Here is a 27,324-nt window from a genome sequence, read left to right on the forward strand (position 1 = left end):
ATTAATAAAACAAAATATTTTTTAATCCAGTTGGATATGCAGCTATGTCTTTAGTTTATAGATTTGACAGCGAGGACAGCAGTCCCTCAGTCCTACACAAAGTGTTAGGCCTATGTTATGTGCTCAAGTCCCTGGAGTTGGGCTTAATCATAGGCCAGATTTTCAAAGGGGGTTCAGGAACCTGAAACCCAGACACATTCCTAATTCCAAACCACTGCTTCATGCATATCATGTATGCAATGTGATTTTTGAAAGTTAGTGTCCTTATTGGGCAGGAGACGAGACCAATCTGTCTGGCACAAGTAGCAAAGGTAGCAGTTACCTTTGGGACAGCCTCTTCCTTGCAGAAGACTGTAGGTAGATGCTCAGATATCTAGTGGAATAAATACATGAGACTGAGGGTGACTGGGAGAAAGTAAGGACTGCAGATGCTGGAGATCAGAGCTGAAAATGTGTTGCTGGAAAAGCGCAGCAGGTCAGGCAGCATCCAAGGAGCAGGAGAATCGACGTTTCGGGCATGAGCCCTTCTTCAGGGTGACTGGGTCAAACTGAGTGAATGAACTTAATATGCACAATATCTGGGCTGGGCACATTAGTTTTCAATATTAAGATTTTTCAATTCTGCTTGTTTTGACCAACAAAAAAAGTACTGGAAAAGGATTTATCTGTATTGCTGGTATCAGCTGAAAAAAGAGAGATGTTGTTGAAGCTTGTTACTTTGAATCCCTTTGAACAGATTTGCTACACAACCAATTGGGAAAAGGGAGCTGATTGGTTGGCCGGAGTATGCTGATTGAGGTATTGCCATGGCAATGCACCAGGAAACTGTTGTCTCAAGCCTTTGTTCAACTTCAACTCAGGCAGTAAAAGTCGTCCCTTTAAAGTTTGGTATTCTTGTGATTTTGTCCTGATGAATGGAAGATCAAAAGTTTCAACAGCATGTCTGCTTTTACAGCAAATCTCTAGTTCTATACTAGACATGTCAATTTATCTGTGTGATTTGGCAGTCCGTGCCTCCCTTTAAAGGTGGTCTATTTGGAACACAGAAAACAAATATGAGGCATGCATTTAACTGAGTGATTTCCGTCCCAGAGCAACCCCTGTCCTTCCCACCTCTCTTACTAGAACTGGAAGGTTTGGTTTAGGTTTTTCTTAACATTCTTTCGTCCTGCCTGACCAAATAATTTTCCTTATTTTTGAGAATCAAAATCCACATCTTACCCCCATGCTAGTGTTGCGAAGGGATTGAGTGATTCAAACATGCAGAAATTGGAAATGTAGATTTCTTCACCAATAGCCGAAACCCAAAGGCTGCACATTCCTTGAATACACTAAAGCGAAGTTTGTTGGCTACACTTCCTATAATATATACAGCTTAAACTGCTGCTTCACAGTCTCAGTCTTTGCTTTTAAGGACAGCACCAGGGAACAAATATCAGATTTGTTGATTTTAATATATTGTCATCCTTTGGAAATAGATTTAATATTTTTTACTTCTAATAGCTAAATTGTTGCATTTAATTTTACTTTGCAACAGTAAATAAGTAATGGTGAAGTTGAGGCAGTAGGAGGTGATTTGATTAACTGTGAGTGACAGTTAATACATCAGCAATAATCATTTGAGCATTATGGCATCTTTGTATGTTGCAGAAGTTATTACTTCATCTTCAGTTACATTGTATGTGAAGTATTTTTTAACTTTTAATCTTACCGTTGATGTGGAAAATTAATTTTATGCTTTAAATAACTATAATCCAACAAGGAGAAATTATTCCTTTAATTACTGATCCATTTACCGTCCATTTAGCTACTCTAAATGTTTGTCATGCATTCGCTTTCTTTTGTCAAAACACATGATAGCTAACTTAACCACTCAGTTTGCCACAAAATCTTTCTTCTCATTAGAAATTATGGACAAAAGACATTTGTGTGAATTTGTAGCTCTCTGATAATAACTGACTTCAATCATATTGTCCTTATCCAAGTGCTGGAATGAAATTGTTATCAAAGGGCTTTTTTACTGTTTACTTTGCCTAATGGATTGAATGGAGAAGAGAATCAATGGTAGTTGTGGAAGCATCAGTGAGATGCATTACCCCACCATTGAATTTAAAGGACAGAATAGGTGTAGCATACTTGAGGAGGGAACTAAAGGACAGAAACAAAAGTTAATGGGAGAAATAATATTGTAATTAATTTACCCCAATAAAGAAAAAATGAAGAATAACTAGATGCTCACAGTAGATGTTGCTAAATTAATATTAAAATCTAGGTATTGACAACATAGTGGTATGCATAGTTCTCAAGTAGATATCAGAGTGCGGCTAAGTAAAAGTACATCTGGGGAGCTTGGTTTAACATCCAATGCTAAACAGTTCAAATAAACTAGACTACAGTTTAGATCTGTTCAGGTAGTGCTGGATATAAATGATGCAAACATTTATATTTTGTATTCATACTAACCCTGTTTCTTTTAATGTATTTTTTCCCCCTCTTGTAGTGGCAAGCCTTGGATTTTCTTCAAAATAATAACATTAAATTGGGTAGATATACAGAAATAACTTCCTCTGCTTGGGTATTCCACAACACGTGGTATGATCTTAAAATGAGAGAGAAGAGTTTTGTGGTGAAATCTGAAAGCTGTTTTTCATATAAAGTGAAGTAAATAGCTGGATCTCTTCCCAAAAGGCTTTGAATGCTCCGTCAGTAGAGACAGTCAAAATAGATTTCTGTTGGGTTTGAGTGCGAAAACGTATGAAATAAAGACAGGTAAATGTAGTTAAGGTCGAAGTGAAACAGTTGCATGACTGAAAGGCCTGCACCTGTTCTAATCTTTCTATTTTCAGTGATCAAGGAAAAATACTGCACATACTATACATATGAAATCAGAGCAAAAAATGCTGGTAACTCTCAGCAGATCAGACAACATCTTTGTAGAGAGAAGGACATTTAATGCTGCCAATTGGTAGCCTTTCGTTCCAACCAGAAATATTTACCGATTGAATGGATCTGACGCAGATGAAAAGGCACAGTAAGAGAGGTTGCAGGCTTTGGGGAATGACAGTGTGAACAAAAGGGAAGGTTTAGGATAGGATAGAGAACAAGATGATCAGATGATAAACAGGAGGATGGCACAAGGCCAAAGGACTTGTTAGAGGGGCAAGTAAAGAACTAAAAAGTGTACAGAGGAGGCATTCGGAAGAAAACGCAGAATCATTACAACAGCTGCTGTTCAAAAACAACAAAAAGGGTACATCAGTTGTGATCTGAATTTTTTTGAAATCCAAAAGGTTCTAAGATTGCTAACCAACTAAAAGATGTTGATGCCCCCGTGAGCCACATATCCCACCAATTGGCTGATTGACTCAAATAACCTGTTCTGTTCTTTATTATAGGCAGAGTACAGACTATACTCACCAGTGTACACTTGCAAAACCCAGAGCAAAATATCTACTGTTAGATGTAATTCCTCAGTTGGGTAGCACTTGCTGAACAAGCTGAGGGTGCTGTTAACTGTACTAACAACCAATGCAATATAATTAGTTAAACTAGTAATGTGACTCACATAGGCTTAGCGATTTTTGGGAAGATTTGAGGCTCAGGTTGATGATAAGTATGTAAGTTAGCTTGCTGAGCTTGAAGGTTTGTTTTCAGACATTTCGTCACCGTACTAGGTGACATCATCAGTGAGAGTGTCTGGTGAAGTGCTGCTGGTATGTCCCGCCTCTCTACCTACCTTCTCTTGAAAAAAAGGAACCAGAAATGACATCACCCACTTTAAGAAACTAAGACCTATAAATAGAGAGGCAGGACATACCACCAGCGCTTCACCAGAGACTGTCACTGATGATGTTACCTAGTATGGTGACGAAATGTCTCAAAGCAAACCTTCAAGATCAGTGAGCTAACTTACATACTTATCACATAGTCTTATTAGGAGCAAGATACATTTGAATGCACTGATCTGATCTCTGTAAACTAAAGTTGCTGTTCAAATTTTGTAACCCTTTGAATGAATTTCAAGGGAGCTTGGCAACGTGATAGTTTCCTGTAGTCCATCACAGTGCCATAGTCAATCAGAGTTTATTTGCCAACCAATCAGCACCCTTGAGTCCAGTGTTTTGAATTGTTATGATCATTTGAAATTTGGCATTCTTGCGTTTGTCCTGATCAGTGCAAGACGAAAAGCTTCGGCAACATGTCTCTCTTTTCAGCAACATTCAAGTTCTGTACTGCCAAGCGAACGATGAGCTTCATTGGAAGAGTGTAGGAGGCCAAGGACAGATAAGTCAGAGTGGGAGTGAGGCGCAGAATTAAATGGCTGGAAACCCGGGGCCATGCTTTTGGACTGAATGGTCGAACCCATGGTAAGTCAGATTCTAGTGAGGCAGTGAAAAAATGTGTTTAATAAATTTAAAAAACCTTTTCTTTATCCATGCTTTTCTTTTCATGTACTACAAAATGAATAGTTATTGAAAGTGCTAAATAATTGTAAAAAGATTTAACGACGTAAGATATAGTTACTTTCCATGTCAAATTACTGCATGATTTAAAAAAAAGTACTCTCTTGTTACATTTTATTTCAAATAATAGAAATGAGACGTAGTCAGGATTTGCTTGACGTAAGGTAATCATGAAGTTGGAATCATGTGCAGGTTCCATGCCTACACTGGTGGGCAGTGGGACCATAGTGGCCACCTTTTTGGTGGCACTTCTAAATTTCCAGTAAGGACAATAGGCAGCTCTTCAAGCTTCCATCCTAATCACAGAGCCTCTGAGAGAGAGATGGCTACCGCCAAGGCTGCAGGGAGAGCAGTAAAGACTCTGTTCCATTAGTAGGGGCAGACAGACCAGGCACGCCGTTCAGAGGGGAAACTTTGCCGTGTCGACCCTTTGACCTTCTCCCTGGGTTTTGGAGCTTCTGTCTCTGATGGCTTCCCCTGGAATGCTGCAGGGAGCTTTGCCTCAATGTTTCCAGCTCAGTGCTTCTCCCTATAGGGTGTATGGCTGCCCTGTTGTTGGTGAAACACCGACAGCTTGGAAAGAGGGCCCACCATTGAACCTTTAATCATCTAAGTTGGCTCACTGCCTTTGGTCAGTAGATGGTCAGGCCACTTGGAGGTATCTCTGGCTACACTATTATTGCTTTCAGGCTGCCACCCCAGACGGTTGTAATGTCTCCCTCACTGTATATTGCATGTTGGTTACCAGAAGCCATGTTTATCCCACTTTGCCTGAGAATTTGTTTAACGATTTTCTCCCCTGGATCCAGGAATGGTTCAAAATGTCCGAACCAATACTTTCTGTCATTCACTTGGCCTGAACTGGGCAGGAAGGACCAATCCCTGGTGTTGTCATTTTCTGTCAATCAGCTTTCCTCTGGATTCAACCAAAGCTATATTTAATGATATTGATATAGATGTATTGATTTGCTGTGCATTTTATGGAAAATAAAAATGCCAGCCTTTGCAGAAACAAGCTAGAAAACATGTAGAGTTTGTGCTTTGAAATCCTGTGGTAGAATTATATTTTAATGCCCTTTTTCTTGGCTTAATTATCACTATACTATTCCAGCTATAAAACAACCACTGAAATGTAGTGACACAATACATAGGTATCAGGCCAGGGAGTGATGTTGCTGCTTCATCGCCTGACAAACTCTCAATTTTTCTTGCTCCATTTTGGATCAGATGCTAAAGATTTTTCCTGTATGAGGAGAATGTGTTTTTTTTCCTGCCACCACATAAACCTAGAACACTCCCTCATTCACCTTTTCTGCCACAGCATAAATGTTGCAGTGGGAAAGATTTAATTGCTTGATTTCTTGGCAGGTAGTTGATATATAGCTAGGACATCTGATCGGCATGGACAAGTTGGATTCTGATTCTATATGGGATGGCAGAGAAAGAGAAGGGAGAACAGTTAAGGAAAAGGAACCCAAAAGAAAAGAGAAAGACAGGACGCAGTTTTTATTTTTAAAAAAAGGCTTAAAAATTTATATATTCCTCTTCTAATTTTCTTAACCATTTACAATCTGTGACTATTGTTTAGGCCACATGGGATGATTGTCCACAGTTTGCTTACGATTGCTGCCTAGCTAGCATCCTTTAAGAAGTTATTAATTATAGAGCCAATGCACATCAGACAGTGGGTGTGTTGAGATTAATCACTGATGCTGGAGTGACTTGCTGAAATGCATTTTAGTTTCATCTTTCGTCAGCTTGTAATGGGTTTTCCTTTGCACCAGCAGGTGAACAGGTGCATAGCTGCTGCTTTTTCAATTTGCTTTTAGATGGCACAAAACCATCCAGCAAGGAACAGGAACCTCCCTGTTTCTGTCAGGTGCTGCTAAAATGGTTTTCGATAAAGAGTGTCAGAATACTGAATGCAGGGTGCACAAATTGGTTTACATTTTCTTAATATAGTCTGGAGCTTGCTCTGAGGTTGTTCAGTGTTCTGCCTTTACTGTTGCTGCCTGCCTGAAATTTTCCATGGCTCTGAGCCAAATCAAGGTGGAATTCTCCTTCATGTCTCTGAAAGGGAGGCTTTTAATTATTTGCCAGAATAGATTGACTTTGTACTGTTTTGCACATTGCTATTTTTCTGCAACAGAGAAAGAAACTATGCTGACAGAAAACAGCAGAGGAAGCAGCTATTTCAGTACAAAACAAAATTAAGCTTCTTTCACATTAAATTTGAGAGGATAAAATTATAAAAATTTCCGCTCATGCCCTTTGACTTTGTTTCTCACTCTCCTCCATCCGGCCCCCAAGCCAGTACTCTGGATGAAAGAGTTTGAAGGTGATATATTGCCAGGCTTCTGTCAATTTCATACTTGGGATGAATGAGAGTGACCTGGCTTTTTTCTGACTACTTGAATAATAATTTTCCCTTTCTCTACTGAGAAGACAGCAAGAGGAGGTTGAATTTGACTTCTGGCTGCCTAACCAACAGAGTGAGTTGGCTAGTTGCCCGCCCACGGCGCTGAGACAGCCAAGATTCTAAGGTCCTGGCTTCATTTGTCTCTGGCTGCCAAGCTGTAGGGGTGCCAAATGGGTAACTCGCTGAATAAAGGCAGGATAACATTGGGCCATCCCTGCCAAACATGAGTTAAATGTGAAGGATGGTTCCACTTATAGGGGGAGGTGTGGTGTGCAAGGTTGACGGTGTCTCGGTTAGTGTTGAGAAACTCAGAACAGTGCTCCTGCTTCACAAAAGTTGTTTTCAGCTTACCTTTTGTTTGACTTTTTATGGCCCTAACTCAGGTGGATCCAATGAGAATGTGCGCAGTGTTACTTTATTTGGTAATCCATGTCCTCGGACCCCAGTTTACATTTTGAAGGGTGTATGCAGTCTAAGACAGGCGATTTGGGAGCTGAATACTTTCAAAATGGCACAGGCCATAGCTTTGTTAGTCAGCCACAAAGCTCTCAATCCTGTTTCATAGCCATTACTACTCTCTTAATGCTAGGCTCAAGTCAAAATTGCACAGAAAGAAAATGAAAGTAGCATGTTTCTGCACATTGCGTAGTCTCTGGTAATTCACTGTTTCTGCCAAATGGAAACTAGTGGTTGTTGTCTTGCTAGTTTGAAATCATGCTGGAGTTTCAAATCTTTTTTAAAGTTTAGAGAAACAATTGAATCTTGATGGTTTTGTATGTGAGAGCACAAGTATGCAGCACCATCAAGTGGAACCATGCAGAGTCAGTTTCACCCTCCTAACATGTAAGTTTTCCATTACCCTACATGGAAAAGGGGACCCTGGAAGAAGTGAGCTCACCGGGCTGCTGACTTGTGCCACTTAATAGCTTATTAAAGAGGCCATTGGTAGGGGAATGCGAGAATGTGATCCACCTGTCCCCGTTGGCATTGGAGAAATGTTGTTCAAAAGAATTTGCCAGAGGGATTCAAGATAAAAGATTCAGTAGGGTCCGTCACTAAATACACACAAATGAAACAGACATGTGGAAGATAATGCCAAGGTGAATACCAGTACAGAATGCTTCTCTTGATGAAAGAGTCAAATTTGTGAGGGAGTATTCTCCAAAATGTAGAAAATGGAAGACTACTATTCAGAGCTTTTTTGTAACTTTACTCAGTTATCATGGCTATATAATCTTGAGAATTAAAACTGGGGTTTAATGAACTTGATAAGAAGTAAAAGTACATTGGTAAACAATATGCAAACAAAAAGAAAATTTGGGACAATTGGAAAAATTTATAAGAAAGATTAATATCTCTTGTGGCAGAGGGATTAAATTTAATAATTCTGATTGAAACTGACAAGAAAATATTTGTTTCAGGTAGATGAGTGCTGAGAACCAAATTTGGCGTACTGGCTTAGTGAGTTATTATGACTGTTGAACTGAGAGAACTGAATTAAACTGCACATTTATATTGGCAAAATCGCTGTTGCAATCTGTAATAATGAGTATGTCAATGATAGTGTAACGGAAATCTATGATGTTTGGTTATTTACATTATCGCTAAGTATTTTTGAGATTTAAAGTTAAGTGGCATTATATGGTGGACTTTTGGATTATATTGCAAAATTCAGGTATTAGTACAAGGAAAAGTATGTAGTACACATTTTCAGTATTATTAACAAGTTAGCACTTTAAATTATTTTGGAGCCAGATTCTCACATGATTCAAGTTACGTTTAATATCAGTGTTGCCATAATTTTCAGTGAGCTGGTAGTCTAGACCATTTGTGGTATTTTTTCACAATCAAAATTGGATTAAAATGCAGGACAATAATACTCATTTCTGAATATTATTCTGCACCAAGACCAGAAATTCTTGATATTGGATGCTCTTTATAAAACACTATTGAAAAGTGATCTACAGAAGTGCACACACAAAGAAATGAAGTGGCATATGCTTTGAAAAATAATAGATACCTAGAGTGAGTTCAAAGCTGTAATTTAATCTTGAAGTTCAGAAGACCGTTGCAAACGAGTCAAGGGGTCCTCTACTGTGGTTGGTGTCACCTGAACCCCTCAATTCAATTATAACCTTGCAATTTTTTTCTGGGTTTCCATTAGTCTTTATCTCAGATGTTTTCACATCTTTGATGATCATGTAGCATTTGATGTATCCCAAGAAAAAGCTGTGTTTTTGCTCACGTTCGTAGAATGCACAAAAATAGAGAGGCACAGTAAACATTTGGATTTCCGTATATGTCAGTTATGTCTGTGATTATAATAGTGATAACATTTGCATATAAGTGACATCTTTATCAAAGTATTCCACATGCTATACCTCACACCTTGAGCAGTAATATTAAGTGATATATGGTACATTATGCTGTGCAACTATGTTTAACGTAACATAAACATTTAGGCACTGGTCAACAAATGGAAATCTGTCTCTGCATCTGCTGGCAAGCTGCTTACTGTAGTCAGCAGCTGAGCATGTTTAGCTCTTGCTGTTGCATGCAGTGTTCATCCTAAATAACAGTGCAGATTTTCTCCTTTAGGGATAAAGAAAGCTTGAATCCAGCAGAGTTTGGCTTTTATTGCACAAATGTTAGAGGAAAAGTCATAAGTCATTGCTTCTGTGTGTTAACGTCATCACAGTGCACTCATTTAATTTGCACAGTGAAAATTTCCAAAGAGCATGTGTCCAGAAAAAAATGGGGTGAATGAGCTAAAAGGGAGAATCTGGAATGCTGATATTAGAACAGTGAACTATTTCACAGTCACATTATTTTTGTGTTTTTGTTAGTTGTTATGATTAGCAAAGCCCTTCCTTGTTTCCAGCATTGCTCAACAGGGGAGCTGTAAGCAGTAAAGTCTTAAACGGAATGGAAAGTTACGCTGATGGAATGTTTTAGCTATACTTAGTGCAAAATTTATTTTGAAAAGCCAGGAGAACATGGGCCATAAGCCAGTCGAGTGTAAATGTTAACATCATAGTCATTGTAAGTCTGCATAGCACTAGATATTCAACGACGTTTCCTCTTTTTCTCCCTTCTTACTTTTTCAGCTTGCCTCAGTTTGTTGTAGCACCTGCCTCTCTGTCAAAAAGGCCATTGGTTTAATTCCTACAGAATGAGGGTGTTCTTCATTGTCGAAGATGTCGTTCTTCACATGAATCAGTAAAGTGAATCTTGTTTGCCTGTACTGATGATGCTGATGTATTAAATAGATCCCATGGCAGTATTTTCAGGGGAGCAGGTGGTTTTTCTGGCATTCAGGCCAGCATTCACCCCTCAAAAAAAAAATAGATGAATGAGTCATGCATGTAATTTACTATTTGTAGGGTCTTGCTATGCATGCATTGGTCGCTTCAATTACCTACAAAAACAAAATATCCCATTTTGTGTGAAGCCTTTCTTGACTTCAGTATGTCCCAAAGTGCTTTAAAACCATTGAAGTACTTTTATTGGATAGAAAATACATAACAGTGATGGCACGACGAAAGAATAGTTGATTTGATGTCCGATTCTTCAGATGTTCTTAGAAAGATTAAGCATTAAACAAACACTTTTTTTTATCTTATAAAATATCAATCTACTTTTCCTTCCTCTTGTAAATAGGACAAATCCAGTACTAATTGGGTGTAGGCTAACAAGGTTTACTTCAGAGACCAGTAAGCTACTCCATGGAGACTACACCCTTGGATTTGGCCTGCTAATATACATCTTATTGAGAGACCTCTGCCCAAACAGCAAGGCCTAAGGCCCACACAACATGGACTCTGTCCTCAAACACAACAGACCTGTGAGCTGCAGACATTAGCTGGATATTCTCAGGGGGCTTGCCGATAAGCTGCAGTGTTGCCACTGGATTTAACATGATACAGAAAAGAGGAGTGGACATTCGGGAAAGTGGAGTGATTTGGTGGAGGATGATTAGAAGAGGGAAAGTGAAGTAGGACTGACTTAGAGAAAAGCAAGTGATCGGGAAAGATGGTAAAGTTGGCAGTCAGATGAGTTTAGGGAGAGGTGTGAAAGGTCTGATAGAAATATTGACCTAGATGTTTTTGTGAGCTATTCACCTTATGTACCATTTTCTTTTGATTAGGATTCGGTTTGTCAGTAAGACTTGGGGTCATTAACTATCTGCTTAAATTTGCCACCACTTACAGGATAGCAGTTACATGAGCAGGTAATGTATCCGGAAGTTGCATCAACAAATTAGATTGAAGAATCTTTACTGAACTATATAGATAGCAAAGCATGAAGTAACAAATAAATATAAATTATGTTTAGTTAATTGTGCAGAAAATAACATAAAAGTATGAGCATATACATGGTATTAAGGAATGATATAAGTGTCAAAATAGAGACTGTATGGAAAAATATCATCTTAATTTCTCTAAAATAATCTGTAACACTAACTATCTTCAGAGGGAATAAGACTACACACTTATAAATTAAATATTTCAGGGCAAAGATGTTGTTCTACAGTAATCATCACAAAGCCATTTCAACTGTCAGTTCCTCCATCTTGTAGAATCCCATATCTTTTTTTCTGTTTTTCGAGTGAGTGCATTTATATTAAGAGCATGCCACTACAGTGGTCTCATACCAGTTTTGATCAGCAAAGACTGCATTTTCACAGTCTGTTGAGGAATGAAAGTAATATTGACAACAGCTTCTGGTTTTCCATCTTTTACTGTAGTATGTGCAAACACTCCAATTTGCTGGCATTGTTAGTGAATATATGGTTATATGGTTTTCATATGATTGCTTTTGAGATGACTGGGCTAATATGGGCTTAATCAGAAGCAACCTGATCCTATTTGCCAGTTGACAAATATGACAACCGCACAAATAAGTCTGCTGACCCAAACGACAAGGTGAGGAGAATTGAAAGGTGCCAGGTTGAAAATAAAAATAAAAGTACTGGAAATACTTTGCAGGTCAGGCAGCATCTCTGGAGAAAAACAAATCTAAAAGGTGGAATCTTCTGCTCCCTGTTAGTGGGTAGCTTGGAGGTGGGAAGAACACGCAACTTGGTGGGATGGTGGTGAACCTCACTACCTTCCTGCCTCTAGCAGAATAAAATTCTGGATGGGCATGCTAAAAGCCATCCTCTCTGTCCTGCTTCCCATTTACACTTTCTAAGATCAGATAATGAGCTCTTGAGGGCCTTAGCCTGTCACCAGTGATGTTAACCCAGCTTCAATCAGCCTGTTGCTATGCAGAATGCATGACATCTGCCACAGTGCAGGCAACCTTGGTGGGCGGTTGTCCCACAATCAAAGGGACTGGACATTGGCTTGGATGTTCTCCACTGGGAGCCAACCCTCAGACCTTGCTTTTGACCCAAACAACCCCCATTACTTACCTTTGTCCTTGGTCCTCAGACTCTGGGAGTACTCGTAGCCGCATCTACGGGGGCCTCTAATTGTCCGGCAGCTCTTGTTAATTGGGACCTCTTTCCCTGGAATGCTGATTTGGGGTGTCAGCCGACTGGTGGCCTTATGGCTCAAAGGGCCTTTCTTGGAAGTGGTAGCATGGGTTTCTTCACCCAGAAGACATCTCAAAAGATTTTGCCCTACCTCTCAAGTCGATGATCTTTCATTAGAAAATTGAAATCACTGCAGGATTTTTTTAATGTGTGCGCAGAATAAAATGGTATTTTCAGGAGAGATTTGTTAAAAGATAATATAAACTTCTAAATAACTATTCAGAGACAAGAGTTTATCGTGTGGCTTTACTAAAATAAAAGAAGGGTCGACTGGTTCATGTTATGTTTGTTCTTAGAAATTTTAAATAAATAGACAGCAGTTTGAAAATCTACTTCTGTAAAATAAAGTGCTACCCACTTTCGTGATATATAATTATGTGGAATACAATTAAAATACACATGGACATAAATAGTTTGGAATGTGTGGATAAATTGCAGATGGAAATTGTTGCAGAGAAATGTAAAGTGATATGTTTTAGTGAGAAGATTAAGGAGAGGCTACAAAACAAAAGGGCACAATTGTAAACATCGCTTAGCTGTACACACTATCACCCAATCTGGACACTGACAGTATCTCTGACTTGTCTTTCCTTGTCCTGCAGTTTTGGGATATATCCCATCAGCTGGAGCTACCAGACTCATAGTACTTCTGTATCTCCTTGTATTTGAGTGCACACACAAAGTCTGGAAATTTGTCATCGTCGTCAGAAGTCCTCACTCAAGACATGTTTTAGTCAGGAGGTTCTGACACACCCTGAGAAGGATAGCCTATGATATCGGCCCAGTGGCTTGAACACTGTCAGTCAACTGTATGAGTGATCAGAGTCCGGTTTCTCTCCTTGCAGTGAATGAGAAGCTGGTTTTCAGGCAGTTCCCAACCATAATTGGCTTTTTCTGCCCTATTGTGATTGCCTTCTCCTACAATGAGAGGTTTTAAGGCTGATAGAAGTAGCTGTCACAGTTGTTAATGCTGGTGCAGATCTGGAAAAGATGGTGAGATTTTCTGAGAGGGGGTGTAGGCAGTGCATAGGGCACAGAGGCTAAATGGGGAGATGGGTTTTGGATAGGTGAAAGGCAGTGCGGGCAAATGTTGCATGAATTAATGAGAGGGGTAGAATCTGAATTAGCTTGGGAAATGGGTGCAGGAGCAGAGACGGAGTGACTGTGAAATATCAGAGAGATGATGATGGCAGTTACTGACCCAGCGCAGAAAGTCTTTGACCATTTTCCTTCACTGCCAGGCATTCCTTTAGATGGTTGAGACTGCAATGACCAGATGACAATCTTGGACCAAGCTGTCAGGGTCTGATGGTAATGCATCATATACCGGTCCTGGGATAAGATGATATTCTGCTCTCTGCACCATCATGTCTACCAGGACCTGCAGATGCCCATCCTGCAAGCTTGGGGCCAATTTCTGCTTATTTGCCACATTTGAGGGAAAATATCAGGAACCATCAAGGGCAACTTCAGACTGACTGTGCATAGCATGGTGCACATTGGCCTGGGCGCGAAGAATGCTAGTCAATTCCAGGATATCCTGGCAGTGGTAATTTTTTCTGGGTACAGTGAGATGGTGGAATCTGGCTAGCATTGGACGAGAAGGGTGCCTTTGAGGCGTAGTTAGTTAATGAGGTATATTTGGGATGTTAATTGGGAGGGAAACTGATGCTTTGTTGAAATATGCCAAAATTCAGCTCTCCGTTTCAGAGGAAGCTGGCAGGAGGTCGAATGTTTTTCCAGACAAGCCCCAGCTGTTTTACCCTCCCATACCCAGAGAGTGTAGTCTCTGCATCCTTTGCCAAACTGCATTCCTAATGTTGGAAGTGGCCATTTTTATATATTGTGATTGAGTAACTTCTTCTTAATTACACAAACTTTATCGGGGTCAATAACAAGAATTACCATCCTCGATCAACAACTCTTGGAATTTTCAACCTATTGTTATTTCCACCTATTGTCCATCTCAAGAAATGAAGAGAGTATATGCAAGGACCACTGAGTGAATCATGAAAAATATTCTGATCTCTGCCTGATTAGCAGGGAAAAATTGATGGTTCCAATAGGTTGATCAATCACCGGCCAATTTTATCTGAACTTTCCTTTGAAGTAATAAAATGGATATTATTTTTCCTAAAAACACTTAACTTCATTATGTTCCAATGCTTGTCTTACAAACATTAGACAACAGACATTGGTACATTTCAGGGTTGGCTCAGCAACACTCTCTTTGCAAGTTGAAATTCAGGAGACCTGTTAAAATTACGCTTGTAAGATTTGTGGGCCAAGAGTGTAGGGAATTGAGGTGGAGATAACACAACACAAAGGGAAAAATGAGATTTGTATTTTTAATCCACTACAGCTATCATTGTTTTTTTTAACAATGAGAATCACTGTGAATATATTTTAAAGTATATGACATGGAGGAGAAGATGCTTTAAGGCAGTTATAGTTTATTTAAAAACAGTAAGACGACCCTAGAGCTGTTGAGGTATACATTGAGGTCTGTTAAGAACCAAATTGTATGGCTGATTACTGTAAATCTTTTTATTTTGATTTGCCCATAATTTAGTGTAATTTAGGGCCATGAAATCTCTTATTGCAAATGCTTTCACATTTAACGGCTCTAAGCAACCATGAAAATGTAAGACTTGCAAAAATTGCCAGGATTGGCTTTCACAGTCCCAAAGTGGCATTTCTATAATAAGCAAATAAACACAACAAAATAAGCATGTTTTACTTCAGTGAATTCAAGGGATATTTCCAAAGAAATAAATATTGGTTTTGACTTTCTTGCATATGAGGTTTTTTTTATTTCTTTTAACCTCAGCCATGATAATTACATTTTAGTAGTGGAAGATATTCCATTGCACTTTGCACAGAGGGAAAATAAACTATTAACCAATCCGATACACATTCATTGAGTGCAATTCGTAGTTTGAAAATCTGGTTTAAACGTCTTGCTTGGGTTTATTTAGTAGGGCTTTTAAGGCATGGAGCACTTGCGCAGTTTAAGATGTAAACACCTGGAACTTAATTTTCAGCGCATTCAAAATTAATTCAGTCTTTTCAGTTTATGCAATAGTAGCTTGAATAGAGGAATTAATGTATATTATAATTCAACTGTACCTTGAGAAAATGGGGCTTTGCATTATGTACAATTATTTTTCATGTATCAGGGATCGCTAATAACTACAGCAGGAAACTGAGTGTTTTGAGTATATGTTTTGGCAGGCACATAGCTGCTTATGTTCTGGTAGGCATGTCCATGCACTGGATTTAATTTGATATTCAAATTTCTGTAAAAGTGATGGGAGCTTCAAAATGTTGTGCTGCAGTACACCATTCTGAAATAAATGCAACTTGCTTTCCTTTGTTGGAAGTCGTGAAACAAATCCAGTGCTAGAATTGTTAGCAGTAAGTAAACTGCATTATATTTATTTTAAATGTGAAAAGTGCTCAAACCATCTAAAAATAAACAGATGCATAGCAGTTCATTAGTCTGCCTGCTTCGACTGATTTTCCCATTGATTAGTCTCAGTACTAATGCCTGCTCATTCCTCACTTCATAACTAATTAACGTCAGTGCCTTTCTGACTGGTTGACTAGTTTCAAGATCTCGGAGTATGTGTGAATTTATATGGACTAGATGCGGCAAATATAGTCTGACTACATTAATTAATTCCACTTAGCCTCCACAGAACTTTAACCCAAAACTTCATAGAATATTGCAACAAAAAGTGACATTGGGATTCTTTAAAAGTTAAAGATGTACGTTTGTGGGCTATGTTATATTTACTATATTTGTATATTTTGGAAGTGTACAAACTATTTTTGACAGCTATCATTCTGTGTCTGCATTATGCAGAGTCCAGAAAATATTATTTCATTGGTCCATAAAAAGAAACTAATAATGTGGGTAAGAAAAACATACTAAATCTTTGCTTTTAAATTCTAATTCAAGATCTTCATTTTCAAAGGGGAGAGTATTTTGTCCTGTGTTCGATTTTTATTTCCTCCTATTGCCAATGATCAATTCTCTTATACTGTACTCTTCTGCCAGGGTTGAATCTGTTTGAGTTCCATTGCGAGGTCTAGTAGCTTGTGTAATTACTGGTCATTTTTTTAAGTATGTATCTAGATTGTAAGTATGAACATGGGGAGGAGTGCAGTGATGATGAGCCTTGATCCTATGCGTTGCTAAGGCAGAATCTTATTCAAGTGTCTCATCTGATGGTTGGAAGGCAAGTGAGAGACGCACGCTTCTTCTTTACAGGAAGTCACATCAAGTCAATTGTCACTCAGAACTGCCAAGGCAACCTGCAGGCCTTCTCCAGGAATCAAGGTGCCAAAGATGGAAGCCTCAACTACTGGGAGCTCCTGGCCGTTGGAGGCTGGCTCCGCATCATCATGGAAGTTAGGGGGCTGCTGTGGTTGCTGCTGGGAATACAACCATCAAAATCCCAGGATTGCAGACTGACCCATAACAAGTGGGAGTGAGTGGGGGGAAGAGGGGGGCAGAATTTTGCAAGATCAGAGTTTGTGTGGAAAGGAGGGCAGAACGGTCAAGGGCAAGGAGGATGGCTTTCAGTGGAACACAGTTTCCTGAAGTGTCCTGAGTTCTCTTGCTGGAGAGGCCAATGCAACTCTGCACACTGGAGGTGACAAACTGGCCCTGGTCTTAGCCACCATTCATGCAGCATAGTGACAGGCCCATCTTCAGCTGAGTTAACTCGAAAACCCTGGAATTCAACCTTTCAGTGATGATTAGTTGGTAATTAAGGGCTTTAGATGGTGGCAGAGTCAGAAGGTCAACAATGGGCCTCCTGTCCTGAATCAAATTTTGGCAGAGGCAAGAAGGTAGTAGGATACAGGTACACCACCATCCGCCTAATTAAATACCTTCCTATGGCTAGGCCCGGCACCAGTGGGAGCAGGAGATTCTATTCCTGATGTCCACGCACCAGCCTGGGTCAATGAATAGAATAAGTGCAGAAGTAATGCGATATAGTATGGCTTTTGCATCACTTGCCAAGTGTTACTAATCTCATCATCTGAGAAACTGATTTTATAATTTTGAATGGCATTGTTTTCTCATAGAAATATAAGTTACAAGGCTGTCACTACAGGTGTTGCATCACTTGAGTACTTAAAATAGGTGAATGATATCGAAGCGATAAATGCTCCTGTTACAGCACAAATTTTAGGTATATTTAATGCTTGCAGTGTTGGAAAGTTGGTATGAAATTCCTGATCTGGAATTGCAAAATTCAAATTTATCGTGCTTATTCAGCCCCAGCAGAACTTTCATGTTTTTAACAATGGGAGCCTTAGCAGGAAAGTAGATAATTCTAGTATAACTTTTGTAGCCAGCACATATTCATGAAATATATTTGAAATGTGTCTAATGACATGAATATGATCAATGTGATTGTGAATACATGTGTGTGCATGACTATGTGAAATGAGACACACATTTCCACTTAAACATGAAGTCTCGTCTGGTTGCACCAAAGCACATAAATATGGAAGGGAATTAGATTGCAACCAAAATAATATAGCCAATGTCTGTGAGACAACATTGTTCAATGCATTTTATTCATTCTATCATCCTATCAATAAAGCTGGGGATTTATTAGAGATTTATCATATTAGTTCAAAGGTATCATTTTACCCACAGTTAATATTTATATGCTTCATGCTTGTATTACCTTAAGCAAGTTTATAATTGTAAATAAATGTTAATGTTCAGCTACTGAGTCATAATTTGGGAGTTCAACTGAAGGAGAGTTTTTAAGTTCTTAAAATCATTATGACAATTTAATGACAGTTTGAAAACATAGAAAGGATATATGTCCTGATTTTTGTATTAGTGCCAATTGTATCAGTATTTTGTAGAATCTCAGAAGGAGATGGGTATGTGTAGGTCTTTGAAAGAGCTACCAATTAGCCTCACTGTCTTGCTTTTTCATGATACATCTCTAAACCTTTCCTTTTTAAGTATATATCTAGTCATCTTTTGAAAGTTTAGTGGCAATCTAAAATTTGGAGACTTAATTATTTAACTATTGGAAATCAACTAACTATTGTACCAAATGTTTCAACATTTGATTATATTTATTGGCCTGTGGGAAGATGGGGTCCAGTGACTGTATTCCAATCTAAATGAATGGAGGTGATGATTATTTCAGAAATTGCAGCATTATTCTTCCAAGCAGAACAACTGAGAATATGTAAGCACTAAATGTTAAAAAAATGTTCCCCTTTATACAGATTAAAATGATCAAGTTGATAATGGTGAAAACATGGTTGTGTTTGGGTATTATAGCCATTTTCATCCCTAAGGTGCTCATTATCAGCTTGAGTGATATGGCCATAGTGCACTCTAGCATGATGATGATGCTACATTTCAGTGATCAACCATGAAACTTGCGCCAGGAATGCGTTTAGGAATAGTTCCAGGCCAATTAAATAAACAAATCGTAAAGTGAATAGTTGAAAGGCTTAATATAGATAAACGTTGCCATGTTTTAATCAGTAATTTGTTTGTTCTTTTTCCCTTTGCAACTGTGTGGTTCTTCATCTTCATTAAGTAATTAAAGATTAAGATGTAATATTATATTTTCTTTCCTATGAGGAACAAGTAGCCCAAATATTACTTCATTTGGTGAAGGTAGTAAGCTAAATATATATTTTAAGATTTTAGAAGGACCAGTATCTTATTTTGAGCTCTGCAGTATTGCTTTCCTTGTTGAATTCTATTCTTTACCACATTACCTCACCACATTAGCACTTGCATCTCCCTCAGATGGCATTCTGTTTCCATTCCATTCACAGTGGCCAAGGATCATATCACATAGGCACTTAGAAATACAATGCGCACTACCCCTGAGAACACAATTGCTTTCACAGTCAAAAGTATTGATCAGCTCTATTTCTGGTTTTCCATTCAGTCAGAGCTTTTGCTAGGAGTTGTTTCTTTATCATTGGGGAGGGAAGATTTAAATAAAAACTGGATGTCCTTTTTTACTCCCACCTCTCCATCTGCAGTTGCTTTAATATTATTCTCAACAGATTTAATTGCTTCGTTGATATGTTTTATAATCTGCCAATACTGACATTATCAGGTACAATATTTATCTATATCACTGAAAATCTGATTTTTTTAGAATTTGTTAAGCATTTTTACTTTGATATTAACGAGTATTACAATTATTTAATTATTTGAGCTTTAGTTGCAAAACATAATTTGTGTGCTGCTTTAGTGAAAGGGAAAAAACATTGTGCCCATAAGAGGTGATGACAATGTGCAATATTACATAGAATGGCATGCAGGTTGCCTATCATAATAAGAACAATTTAGGTCAAAATGTATATTGTATGGTAAAATTTGTTTCAAACTGGGTACAGTTCAATTTCAGTTACTGACCATGAGAGGTTTACAGAGGTCAAACGCAGAGAATTCCTTGCACTATCTGCTTTCATTATCCAAATTGACATTGTTTCTGCCGCACTTCTGGAAAGTAGCTGTTGCTTTTTGTTTATCTTGGGGGAAATTATTGTGACATGGGATAACTGGAAACCATTTTTAGGTCAGTGAAGATAAAGCTGATGGGTAAGCGGGACTTGGTGTGGGATACAATTCTGGCAACAGACGTTTGAGCGAATTGAAGTTTTCAAAGGGAGTACAATGGAAGGCAAGGAATGGACACATTAAAACAGTTGAATCTGGAGCTGGCAAAGACTTAGATGAGGATATCAGGTGCAAATGAGGTTGAGACAAGCCTTTCACTGCTTGGCAAGGCTCGGAACTCTGATTGGAGAAATTGAAATTTAATTTCAGGGAAGATGGGAGAATACAGATGGAAAGGAAGTGGAAAGGGAATTTGAATATCAATAGCTTATAAAGATAGAAAGTATCAAGCTGTATTTTGAGGCAAGAAGTGATGTTGGCAGTCTTGAAATAGAAGAGGCCTGAGGAAGTGAAACTATTTTTAATGTCAGACATCGGCATCAGAAACAGAAATTAATTGTGAATGGGGTCAAGTGCATACAAGATATAACTCTCATGGACATGATGAGGCCAAAACGAACTTGGGGTGGATGGGAGGGAAGTTAAAGGGAAATAAAGGCTCAATTTTTACAAAGAAATGTTTCTCAAGCCTAGCTATTTGGTCATATGCCCTACTAATGTGCCTCAGTGTCAAACTTTGCTCAATAATATGCCAGAGAAGTGCTTTGGTATGTTTAATTATGTTAAAGATGCTACATATGTACAAGTTGTTGTTTAGATTGTGATAAGAAGAGTGAAGAAACCTAGAGATCTAGCTTGAACACAAGAGTTGTCACATCCAGTTCTAACACTACAGTTTGGACAGGATACAGTCTGAAGTGGCAATGGCCATGTACTCCATGGATTTGGCTATTCTAAATTCATTCTGTTTGATTCAAAATGGGATTCATCGGTACACAGTGTAAAAAAGATGTTATACTGCTGTTGGTTGAGATTAGGAACGTACTCTGAAACTGGCTTTCTAGCTCACAACAAGGTGTGATCATAATATTTGGAACTGTACTGTACAATGTGACAGATCAAGCTGGTGAAAGACAGTTTCCTGGAGGAGATCAAATTCTACATTTCTTTTCACATTCAGAGTTCGTTAATTTGATAACTTTGCTGTCACTTTCACGTCACCAAATAACCAAGTCGCAATATAAACCTGCCTTTAAAGTAACTGTCTTCTGCAGCCGACTGGAACACATGTTCAAAGAACTCTTAATTGATGAGATTTGGTAAATGTTCAGACTGAGACCTTGTGCATTATTACTAGAGGTGTTACTTTTCCATTGATATCACAAGTCCAGTCCATGTCTTATGAATATAGAATTTATAATAGGCATTCATTTTTTCATGAAATGTTAATGACTGTTTAATTAATAGGATCTTTAACCATTAAATTATGTTTCAGTAACAGGTTTTTCACTATTCTTGAGTTTAGCAAGTATGAGCATTTATATATACTTTTATGAAAGATGACCACTATCTAAACAGGTACATAGCTACTTGGTAACAAAGATCATCCTGATTCTCACATAAAGCTCTATAATAAACTGAGTGTCACTTCCCTAAGCTGTTGGCCTCTACCTATGATGCTAAAGCAAAATTTTAGGTCAATGCCACATATACCCAGACAGGGAAGCAATCAGGATAACAATCATTTTGTATGTTGGGCAAATTGTTCCAACTGCGGTAAAAGTTTGAGAAGACATCAGCTTCCTGCTTGTAGTTGCTGTTTGACTGTGGAACAGTTTTTTTTACCACTGTGACAAGGAGCAGCTCAGGAACATATGATCTCACCTTGGATTTGTTTTTCTATATTTCTAAATAAGCACCTTATCTTTGTTTTTTGGTGATGAGTATGCTGAGACTGGAATAATCAGTTGAATAATTGTGGCTGCAGTTTTGAGCATTGATTGGTCTGTGCTCAAACTATGAATCTTGGCTGTTACTTTTCAGATAAAAATTACACCATACCCAGGTTATAGACCAACAGATTTATTTGGAAGCACTAGCTTTCTGAGTGCTGCTCCTTCATCAGGTGGTTGTGGATGAAGGAGCAGCGCTCCAAAAGCTAGTGCTTCCAAATAAACCTGTTGGACTAAAACCTGGTGTTGTGTGATTTTAAACCTTGTACACCCCACCCAACACCGGTACCTGCAATTCATGACTTTTCAGATACTCGTGCACATTCTAATGGAGTGATGGTTTGTGTTGGTTTTCCAATATGACTGATAACCAGAAATGGCAAATAGTAGCTTGAATGTTTTCCAATAACTTTGATCTTTGCAGTCTCATTCACAGAGGGGTTTCTGCCATTCATTTGACAAAGTTATGATGGCGGAGCAGGAATGGCTCTTTGAAAATTCCATTATTTCTGTGTATAATGGAAGGCTAAAGCAATGGGTTACCGAACATGAACTAACTCTAACCCTGATGCGACACCATAAGTTAAAATTTTAATCCATACTAATGGATGGAGGCCTAATCCTTACCTCAGATTACAACAGGATCTGGACCAGATGGGCCAATGGGCTGTGAAGTGGCAGATGGAGTTTAATTCAGATAAATGCGAGGTGCTGCATTTTGGGAAAGCAAATCTTAGCAGGACTTATACACTTAATGGTAAGGTCCTAGGGAGTGTTGCTGAACAAAGAGACCTTGGAATGCAGGTTCATAGCTCCTTGAAAGTGGAGTCGCAGGTAGATAGGATAGTAAAGAATGTGTTTGGTATGCTTTCCTTTATGGGTCAGAGTATTGAGTACAGGAGTTGGGAGGTCATGTTGCAGCTATACAGGACATTGGTTAGGCCACTGTTGGAATATTGCGTGCAATTCTGGTCTCCTTCCTATCAGAAAGATGTTGTGAAACTTGAAAGGGTTCAGAAAAGATTTACAAGGATGTTGCCAGGGTTGGAGGATCTGAGCTACAGGGAGAGGCTGAACAGGCTGGGGCTATTTTCCCTGGAGCATCGGAGGCTGAGGGGTGACCTTATAGAGATTTACAAAATTATGAGGGGCATGGATAGGATAAATAGACAAAGTCTTTTCCCTGGGGTCGGGGAGTCCAGAACTAGAGGGCACAGATTTAGGGTGAGAGGGGAAAGATATAAAAGAGACCTAAGGGGCAACTTTTTCACACAGAGGGTGGTACATGTATGGAATGAGCTGCCAGAGGATGTGGTGGAGGCTGACACAATTGCAACATTTAAGAGGCATTTGGATGGGTATATGAATAGGAAGGGTTTGGAGTGATATGGGCTGGGTGCTGGCAGGTTGGGTTTGGATATCTGGTCGGCATGGATGGGTTGGACCGAAGGGTCTGTTTCTATGCTGTACATCTCTATGACTAAGTAACATGGGCGGAGACACTTTGATTTAGTCCATTAAAACTTTTCCCCCACAACTTTGCGGAAACATTTGCACTTTTTAAAATTTTCATTTGTGCTAATTTAACAATCAGGGCACAAATTGTGATCAAGATTGCACCAATTTTCTGAATTGAAGCTTTTCCTCCAGTTTCCATTTAAACTTACTGGTGAATTGGAACATAGAGCAATTGGGCCATGTTTAAGTACATAATTTTCTTTGCTTTAATTTTTTTTTTGCATATAGTTTGTGTGGACAGCTGAAAATGGGTTTATCACCAAAAAAAGGACATAACACTTGGTGCCTATGTTTTGTGGGCCATACTGAACAGCATTCTGTGTAGTTCAATAGTGTGGGTACTGAGAGTCCCTCAAGTAAATAAAATAGGCATATTGTGACATCAGTTAGCTGACTTAACTCTATCAGTGCCATTTTCAACCCAAACATCCGACCTAATATTCTCTTTTAACCTCGCGTGGCCGTGCATGTGTTCAGTAGCAGGAATGATTCCCCACCAGTGCTGTTTAAAGGAGCCATCAGTTTAGTTGCTGATTAATTTCTACTGGCTAATGCTCAGTGAGCACAGATGCATTAAACTTTATAGAAGAAAGTGAGGAATGCAGATGCTGGAGATCAATGAAAAGTGTGGTGCTGGAAAAGCACAGCAGGGCAGGCAACATCCGAGGAGCAGGAGAATCAATGTTTCAGGCATAAGCCCTTCATCATACTCTACTTAAGCTTACAGAGAGTGCTGTGGCATCAATTGGAGGCCTTGAGCCTGATTTCAACAGTTCTACTCAGGCCATTAGTCATGAGAATAGAGCATTTTCTGTTCCTTTTAGGTTACATCACAGGGAGAATGAGCAGAAGTGATTCAAAAGAGGAGAAGCTGTGGAAAGTGAGTAGGACAAAAGGGAGAAGTGCTATCAGCAGGAGGTTATATCTCTGCGGAGCCTTTAGGGTGCAATTCTTAACATCAATGAGGAACAGCATATTCAATGTCTCTGTTTCAGTAAGAAGGCACCCACTGAAGTCTACCACTTGTCACAAGGAAACCCTCAGCTTCAGAGCAGGTTGAACGTAGCATTGCTAGTGGCTGTGTAGATGACTGTGACCATAATATTTTTCACTTTGGACTCCTTGCATGCTGCAGCAAATGACCTCTCCAACATCCCTCTGTGCATTATGCATTGTTGTACAAGAGAGGCCACTGATGCTGAGCAGGTGGAGGGGTCAGTAGGTAGCATTCTTTCTATCTAAAAAGAACATGATGGAGAGAGCTTGTCACTTTGCTGGGAAGACAGGTTTCCCCACAGCATCACTGCCTCTCCCTCTCAGAGGCACCTCAGTAATCCTAACAATATGTTGGAGGATAAATTCTTGGGCTTCTCCGAGATCCTGACAGTGCCTGTGAACACTGCTACCCAGTCATGATGACAGCTACCTGAGCTTGCATGACACCAAGCTGCGCTTGCACAATCATGGTTTGAGCTTCCACTGTGGCACGCATACATTGGACGGGTTCGATTTGTGCTGCAGTGAAAGTTGAGACATCAGCCATCAGTCGCTCCAGCATTGTTTGGTCCACAAGTGTGCTCATGGAGTTGGTCACCACTTACACACTAAAAAGGATGGATTACAAACTCTGCAAAAACCCTGTGCCTGGACTCCTCCATTCTCCTTGACATTGACCACTGACTTTCTGCCGATCCATCAAGCTTTACATTGTGCATGCCTTTTTTTCTGCAGCTACACGACCAAATACTTCATCCGAACACTCTCGAGCCGAAGTCCTATGTGACCTTGCCTCTGGCAAGCTGACACTCAGGCTAATCTTTTACCCTTGCATTAACTGAAGGCCACACGTACCTGATCTCTCCACATTTGGATCTCACCTCTAGTCCTTAAGGTACATGCAGCATCGATAGCTGAGCAATGTGTGCAATTCTGGTCTCCCTCGTATTGGAAGGATGATATGAAACTTGAAAAGGTTCAGAAAAAATTTACAAGGTTGTTGCCAGGATTGGAGGATTTGAGCTATAGGGAGAAGCTGAATAGGCTAGGGCTGTTTTCTCTGGAGTATTGGAGGCTGAGTGGTGACCTTATAAAGGTTTAAAAAATCATGATGGGCATGGATAGGGTAAATAAACAAGTTCTTTTCCCTGGGGTGGAGGAATCCAGAACTGGACGACATAGGTTTAAGGTGAGAGGGGAAAGATTTGAAAGGGACATAAGGTGCAACGTTTTCACACAGAGGGTGGTGCGTGTATGGAATGAGCTGCCAAAGGAAGTGGTGGAGGCTGGTACAATTACAACATTTAAAAGGCATCTGGATGGGTATATGAATAGGAAGGGTTTACAGGGGTATGGGCCTCATTGGTGCTGAAGAGCTTATGCCAAAAACATCGATTCTCCTGCTCCTTGGATGCTGCCTGATCAGCTGTGCTTTTCTAGCACCACATTCTCGACTTCAGAGGGGCATGGGCCAAGTGCTGGCAAATGGGACTAGGTTAGGTTAAGCTATCTGGTCAGTATGGATGAGTTTGACCGACTGGTCTGTTTCCGTGCTGTACATCTCTGTGACTCTAAGTGATGTTCCTTCATTAGTCTCTTTCTGGTGTTGCACTTACTGCTCCTGAATCACTTTCTGGCCAGGCAGAGTTTCTTGGATAACTGAAAGATGAAAGGGAAAAGGGCAGGATTGTGGTGAGAGAAAAGCATGAGAATAATGCCTTAGACTGTTTGCAGCTTATAACTACAAAAATGTCAGCAGTGACTATAAGTGGAATGTGCGAAGATTTGGATAGGTACTTACATCTTCCATACTTTCAGTCCCACTTTAGCCAAAGCTTCAGTCTAATCTGCTCCAATGATGGCCAGCACTGTCTCCATCAAGGGGGTGAGGACGTGCAACCCTGCCTGTCCCTCACTACTGAGGTGTAGCAGGCTATAATTGTGTGCCATCTGGTTGTGCAAAAGAAAGGAAAGTATGCCAGTCAGTTTGGTGAAATGTGTTTGGTTTATATGTCCCTGATTGTTGTATAGCTGGCAGTGTGTGCAGGCTGTGAGTGTCACTCTAAGAGCAGTGCTAATCGTATGAGGATGGGGTGAAGCAATCTCTTAGCCGTGGGACAAGCAGCAGTGGTGAATAGAGAAATACGAGTAGATAGTGATTCATTGATAAGGATATGATATATTCAAAGGTACATTCATTGACTTTGACCATTTTTGTGAGATCATCAAACTTTTTTGCTACACTTCATCCAGCTGTCTGCTCCCAAGGCCGTCAAAGTTTTTCTCTGTAATTATAACATCTCTCTCTCTCTCAGAGAACCTTGGAGTATGCCTGGACATACTCTCCCAGTAATAACTCACCTTCACCTTAAGGAGGGCAATCTGGTTTTAAGTAGTCCTAGCCTTGAGCAACATTGCTCCCTCCACTTAGATGTGCATCCACTTAGCAGCACAGTTAGTGCAGTGTACACACTAGTGCCAAGCAAATGAACAGATTGCAGAGTTTGCATGTTCTGTACAGCGGAAATGACCGAGCTGAATTAATTGTATCTCAATTTCCACGTCCACATATCAAACCTGGGTCTTTCCACCAATTATGAGGTTGTTGGAGTTGCCAGGGGGTGCGGAATATGTCAAGGATAGAGTGGAGGACCCAATACCCTGAATGCAGAATGGAGATGGCTACAGGTGCTGAGGCAAGCTGTTTAAAAGGCCAATCTCAGATCCCTGGGACTTTGTCACAGTTAATTTATCGAATATTACGCTCTTTAACTTTACCCCTCACATTCCCACCCAGTCCACGTATCCCACTGACATCAGCACATTCAAATCCAATCACTTCTTATATCATCATGCTTCACATCCTTCATGCTAACGCCTCTTCTAACCCACTCATATGGCTTCTAGCTTTCATGCCAACTTATGCCAACCCATCCTTTATACAAACATAATCCATGTCAATT

The 27,324-nt window shown here is 39.6% G+C and overlaps 1 protein-coding gene across 9 annotated transcripts in view; it reads left to right on the top strand.

Annotated features, from left to right (window-relative positions):
* Positions 1-27,324, top strand: part of esrrga (estrogen-related receptor gamma a) — a 238,567-nt gene that overhangs the window by 32,503 nt on the left and 178,740 nt on the right. The window lies entirely within an intron of this gene.

Source organism: Chiloscyllium plagiosum, unplaced genomic scaffold (genome assembly GCF_037043375.1).
Source record: "Chiloscyllium plagiosum isolate Xiang-an unplaced genomic scaffold, Cpla_swu_hap1 HiC_scaffold_10, whole genome shotgun sequence".
Classification (NCBI taxonomy): domain Eukaryota; kingdom Metazoa; phylum Chordata; class Chondrichthyes; order Orectolobiformes; family Hemiscylliidae; genus Chiloscyllium; species Chiloscyllium plagiosum.